The following is a 7,145-nucleotide window of genomic DNA, read 5'->3' on the forward strand; positions in this document are numbered from 1 at the left end:
CATAAAATATGGCTGCATAACTTATGAACTTATGGGTTAGAAAAGGCGCTCATATCGAGGTTGCCCCGTTTACTTAAGCTTATGCCTCTAACAAACATTTTAGTCATGTAATGCTTTTGGTCCTATTGAAAGCTGAGTACAATGAGCGAATGTCACTCTGTAGGTCTGATCACACCAGGTCGTGCCTATTTAGGCCATTCAGCACATAAGATAACGATAAAAAGTTCCACAAGAAACTCAAATATTTAGCTCACAGGCGTCTATCTTACTATCAAATAAATGACAGCGCTAGCCTGGAACGACACTCGCGATATGAACTTTTGGCGTGCATAAAAGACCATTTACGGGAGAAATTTGACCATATCGCACCATCAAATGTATTGCAATAAAGTAATTAAATAAATAAGCGAATAACCATAGACTCTCAAGGGGCTGCCAAAGTTATCTTTTTAAGAACTCAGCATAACCGCCTAAAAGTGAACATTATTGATTTGTGTAGTTTCTGTACGGCGCACGAAATCAGCGGGACTGACTAGTTCAAACCAATCTAAATCTCTTACATGTTTTCGCAGACATTTTTTACGACTAAAGTTATCACCCACAGCGCCTCGGCCATTGATAAGGACGGCGACGCTACATATTTGCTGGCCGAGTCAAAAGATATTATTTGTTTCGGCACAACGAAGCTTCTGTACATTTAACAAACGGTCAACAAACTTCTAGTGCTCTGTATTTATTGCTTCTCCTATCCGACATGACGCGCAAAGGTATGCATAGGTCTGCTTGTACACTATAACTATCCGTGTAGCATAAGCTGTAATAAAGATCTTTGTCGTCTGGAGCTCAAGCTAATGCAGCGTAAATGCCCCTCAGACCTCCCTTCCGGATATCCTTTCCTGCCACTCGACTCAATTCGTCTCTCAGTCTATCTGTTCGTTCCAAACGCGAATAGAACAACGTGACCTATGGTACACAAATGTGACCCAGAGAAGACGTCAGGGGAAACAGTGACTTTGATGTTTCAATGGCTAATTCTGTCTTCGTATCGAGATGGCGAATCTAGCCGTCTCTCCATAGCGTAGCGCAAATTCAGCAACGCAAACCCGAGCAAGGTCAAGCGAAAGGAGCGTGTGAAGGACAAAGAGACATAGCGTACCCATGCGTAAGTACATATGGGACCTAATCAGGGGGGAAGCATTTAAATCTGTAATAGTAATCAGTTAGGTAGTTTAAGGAGAGCGACTCGGCGGAAAAGGAAGGGACAAAGTGTTAATGAGGCGTGAAAGATGAACTAGAGAGGGAAAGGACAACGCGCTAGCCCCATAGCAGATTTTCACAATGTACGGCTGATAATTGTAATATGAAGTCACGTTGCGCGGAATACGTAGCGTTGTACCTCTGATTGCTCCGGGTGCACAGCGCGCAGAGTGCTTATGGCTATAAGGTAATTGCGTGTATGATTTGAGCTAGATTGTGAACTTAAATAGCGCAGTAATGATGCAGTGAAAACGTGTCTGCCTATCAAACTGCTAGAAGTAACTACGCTTTGGAAAGTAGAACTTTAGAATGGACTGTTTTATTACCGTTTTAGTAGTAATTGCGGAGCTTTACTTGGACTTACAGCCAATCGAGGGGTCGCCTCATTTATGATATAGAAGCACATCGCCTTTAGAGTTCACCACACGAGAAACAACGCGGCACTTTGTGATGCCGGGACCATTTGTAATACATTGCCATGCTACGGTCGGTCATGGCCCAGGGCAGTTTTCGTAAGAAACGCCCGTCGTTACTGTACGCCTATAAACCTTCTAATAGAAATCTGGGAAACGCATACGGCCGGGTAGATCAGCTACGCTCGGTTATGGTCTTTTATATTTAAGCGGAAGCTAATGGGAGAACAGCAATCGATTATTATAGAATCGTTATCATCCATCACGAAGTACGGTCATACGAGTTCGTCTACGGTTGATTAACAACACCTTGCGAAAGCGAAAGGATGGTGACTTCACGACGCACGGATAGTTACGTTCACTGCCGACGATCCGTTCCTGAATTGTCGAGCAGTTAAGCGGATCCACAATCAATGTTTTTGGGCGGCAGATGTTAGGTAGATTCCTAAAAATTCTCTTGGCACAACACACCCAGGAATCCCCACAAAGTAATATCATGCATGCAATCCACGAAGTCGGAATAAACGACATCTGCAAATTGACCTCAGAAGAAATCAGTTTGGACAGTGTAATAGTATATTCTGAATTCAGTTTTGTATAATGCCTTGGATTAAGTATACTGTATATGGACACACCAGCGCTTTCGACAGCACCAATGCGATTTTCACGAAGAGAGTGTTTTTTTATGATCCACGAATTAATTACCTAACTTCCGTTTGCATCTGTTAACGTTTGCGTTTTTATGCTCATCCAAAACTAGACAGGGGATTATTGGTAATCTTTATGTTATAATGGATAAACATCTTTAAGTGATAGGACGTTTTTTTTTAAATTGTGACGATCCTATGGCATCTTGCTTTTGCTAGATCCGTTTGCCATCTATTCTATCTCCACAGTTTATGGGTATTACTTATGGGGTATACGATAGATCAAGCCTAATGAACTAATAAAATTCCGTCTATTATACTATATGGCGAGATTTTCGAAGAAGCTGAGAAGCACCAAATATCCATGATATAATGGTAAGGAGAAGACGCTGTTCTTTTTTCTGCAACAAGAGTCCTTGCCTTTACGCGACAGATCAGCCTGCCTTCTGCATGTCTGCGAATTTACTAACTTTGGCTGATGCTTTGCACAAGCTCACCCAGCGCAAAGTAAGGTCACGATACCGTAGTCGATAATTGAACTTGATAAATTCGCTGAAGTTTTGTGTATTTGAGATTGTCCGCTGGCTTTAGTGACAATACACAAAAAAATCCAAACTAGAATCTTTCGTGCTAATATTGAGAATACGCTACTTAACTTCGTATGCTTCACTTTATGTAACTCTATTCAAACACGTGCGAAGGGTAGACTATGAAGTTAATTAACAAAATCCTTGCGTTTAATAAGCACCTGATAATTCTACGAGCTCAATCTATTTTGTGAGTTCATCAATCCGAATCTACACTGAACATAGATCGTTGTCCATGTGGCTTTATTTGGAACTAATTTCCGTCAACATAACAGCTGTCTCATGAAGAGGTATACATATTCAACCCGTGTCCATACGAACGGTGCGTTTCTGCCCGTAGATACTATCTTCTGCGTGTATTCCCCCGTTTTTCATCCCCCACACTTATCTCACCGAGAATCTAGGATACGATATAGCCCACTGGGTATATTTCGAACAGACCAAAAAGGTACGTCAGTCGAATCACATCAACGCTATGCAAAATCCTGCTAGTCTATCGCCGCAGGGCTAATGACGGACGCCCTTCTTTGTTTGTCAATGAACATGATAGCCGCTTTGGAAAATACTTTCGTCAGCATTGCTCTGCATGATCAAACATCCCGTCATGAAATAGCATGTGATTAGATTTAATGCAAAACTTATTTAGCTTCTATTGGTCGTTCAATGCTCGCTTCGTCTCTCCTACTAAGTTCTGTTTGTTCTTTACAACGAATAATATCCTTTCGGGAAGCGTAGACTTACTTACATTTTTAAAAACAAGCAATTTCTCCTTTTTTGTTCTTCAGCTCTGCAAGCGATTGAAAAGGAGATAAACACTCGGATGCAGTGATCTATATTTAGCTATTTGCATGCAATATAATACAAAGATACTTACAAAAATAATGCCGGTCAATATTGGTTAGCAGATATATGATCAGCAGAAGATGCATAATCTATGAGCGAAAGCTAAATCGTTAGTAACTTTGATCTACTCATAATTTTCAAACAAAACTGGCAGATGTATCAATTTGGCTTAAAAATGATGATGCTATCATGTTCTCGACGCCTCACGTAAGGCTTGGCTTATGGTCACTATTAAAATGACGTCAATTGTTAACCATACCCTTTATCAAATGGTAACCCAGTTTGTGTTTTTAGGCTAGATTTGCAAACCCAGTGATTTGTAGGTCGAAATGTAAGATGGATGCTATCAAATTGTTAGGAAAATGCTTTCAATGTTATAAGTTTTCTTAGTTTTTTTTAAGCGCAAAGATTCGAAAAAATCTTTTATATTTTTTATATAGAGAGTATTGTAGTACATTTCATAAAGTATACAAAAACATCATAATGTGAGTAATATATATATATATATATATATATACTGGATTTTACGTACTTTTTCATAAGACATCCTAACCTACATGTCGAGACGATTCATGACCACTGCTGTGGAACCCAGGCAGGAAGCCACTAAACAAAGGGCTTTAGCGTACAAGTAAATGCAAGTGTATTAAAAAACCTAGTTGAGATTACACCTGTTTTACATTGTTTTAAGAATTATTGACAAAGTTACAGAAATGGGTTTGTTGGTAAATCAATAGTGTAGGGCAGGCTAATCATACCATATTATCATCATCAAGCTAGAACCGATTGTGCTGTTGGGCCTAATGTATCTATTTGTTCTAGGTTAGGTATCTCTCGCCTTTGTCATATCTATCACGTTTCCTATGTTCATATACTAATGACTACACACAGCAGGTCTTAAGATCCTTAATTATCTTAGAAAACACAAAAGGCAAGGGCAATTGAATCCTTTTTAGTTAATCGATTAAACGCAGATTAAACTCCTGATAAATTAACTATGCGAAACAAGCATGAATAATAGATCTAACTGGACAGAGGTCCAACAGCCTCACGAACATATCGTGAACAACAGCTTTTTGTCAACGACAGAGAGTAAATTAATAAGCAATCCTAATAGAAAATCAAACAGGCATGAAACTAAAAACAATGGGGAAAAAAGAACATTTTCTTAAAGAAAACCACGATTTGGCGCCAACAAATCCGTTTTGAATGCATATAATCTTTAATAGACCGACGTTGTTACAAGGCCATAACAAAAACCGCTATTTGACACTATAACGTCACTAAGTCTACTAATATGTTCTTATTTTTATTTTTTTGCCTGTATTTTTATTGTCTAGTCAAAAAGCCTGATCGAATTAACTAAAATAGTTCTCTAAACCATGAGTAATGCAGCAATGAGAACGAAGACCGCTATAAACCAAAAGAACATAGAAAATAATCCATAGCCACTTACTGTTTATGACTCATGTACAAATTCAAACGATAAAAATTGACATCTACTGAAAGCCTACCGTAATAATAAAGATACAATGCACACAGGATAATCACTGGCATGAAATGAAAACGTCACTACATCGATGGCGGTATAGATCCATTGAGATAGTTCCAATAGGAAACACTACCACCCACTTTCAGTAATAATTTCCGATAATTAATGCGACAAGACCTAAAGTGTACCACATACGGCAGTAAACGTGGATAATAAGCAATAAGGCCTCCAGGACAGAGGCATTTAACGATAAACAAAACAACAGCTTCCTTATTTTTGGCCTATCACGAGTGTTGGCTTTTTTTTTTTTTACAGAGCGAATCTACTCAATGCAAACATTCAAAAAACGTTAATGGAAGAAGCCATATATATCAAATTAAATGCGTGATGGAGTAAATTATAGTACGATTCATCCAACTGAATCAACTGCAACAAGAAAATTGAAATGGGGTATACACCAAGGACCACTAGCGTCAAGTAACACAAATAGGCCAACATTATGATGGGACCGCTGCAACAGGTTCAGCTATAAGTCAAGCAGACGTTAAATTGTTTTAGATTAGATGGTGTTATATAGCGTTTGGATGAACGTAATGCGTAAGGCAATGGTTAGCACGTGAACAAACCCGGCCATTTATAGGTGAATATGAGCATCAGACAATGTTATAACACTGCAAAAAAGGAAATTTTTTACATGTTATAATACTTTTCTTTATAAGATATAATAAGAAGAACTTTCATGCCGCTTCACTTTTCCTTATCAACCTACCACCTGTCTATTAGTTACTTTTCGTTTTTATAGGTAATCGCCTCAGCTGACCACCAGCGTCTATATTTTGTTTTCTTTCATTTTTATCGTTCGGTATCAGGATATCGAACTTTTGTTCTGTGAACGAAAAGAACGGACATTTTTGTGACATCTTCAGAAGATCACTCCATCTTCTTCCATCAATATGCACTCGCATAACCTCACGCTTCACGTATTTCACCCTCTATTCAATAACGATAGTCTGCAAGGCATTTGCGTTCAGCGTCTTTTTTTTTTCCCAAGAATCTTTTGATACGAACCGCTTACAAAGCTACCGGGCAGTTTTTCTTGCTGGCATGCTCTCTCATACCACAAAATGTCAAAATCGCCTGGCTTTTGCCTATATCGCAACAGCTGCACCACATAGCTATTCTGGGCCCCATATTGCCTCTACGGCAAGGAAGCCCATAGGTCGTTTTTGCGACATCTGTGTTGCCATGTTGCAAACCATCAGTATACTTTCTTCGTGCTGTTTTCAAACCTGCGTCTAATTTGGAAATGACGTTTACAAAAGTGTTTAATGAAGTTTAACAAATACGAGAAAGGGTAACATTCACTATAGGCTGGCCGAAATTCAGGCTTCGCAAAATGCTCTTTTATTTCAAATGTTTATGAACGGTACGAACTATCACTTCGATTTATAAAGACTTCAGCGATTCTCTTCGAAACGATAAACTAAGTATGCACGATGAACAACTAATGCCAGAAGGAGGGCAAACTTGATTACAGCAGTGGGCTAGTAAGTGCGATAGCTCTTTAGTAATATTCGTACGCATAAATGCACTTTTCGGTTCGTAACGTTTTGTCCTTAAGCAGCTTGTCCATTTGTTCTGTGAGGTTTTTGAAATGAGATTGCTTGGAAGACGGACAAGCTCATCCTGGCCGTATAAGGTCCGGCCGTAGAAAAATGTTACAAGAACACTTCAAAGGTCTTTCGAAGTGGAACGTGAATGGAGATTGGCTTTGCAGGAAATAATTTACTTGTGTTTGTCTTCCAACTCAGGTAAATAATGGAATTGTCGGTACGGATTTTGTTTACGGTACGTTTTACATCTAAGGTGTTTAAGTTCTATATTAAAAAAAATAAGGTAAACGGTT

This window comes from Varroa jacobsoni, unplaced genomic scaffold, assembly GCF_002532875.2.
Source record: "Varroa jacobsoni isolate VJ856 unplaced genomic scaffold, vjacob_1.0 scaffold_167, whole genome shotgun sequence".
Lineage (NCBI taxonomy): Eukaryota > Metazoa > Arthropoda > Arachnida > Mesostigmata > Varroidae > Varroa > Varroa jacobsoni.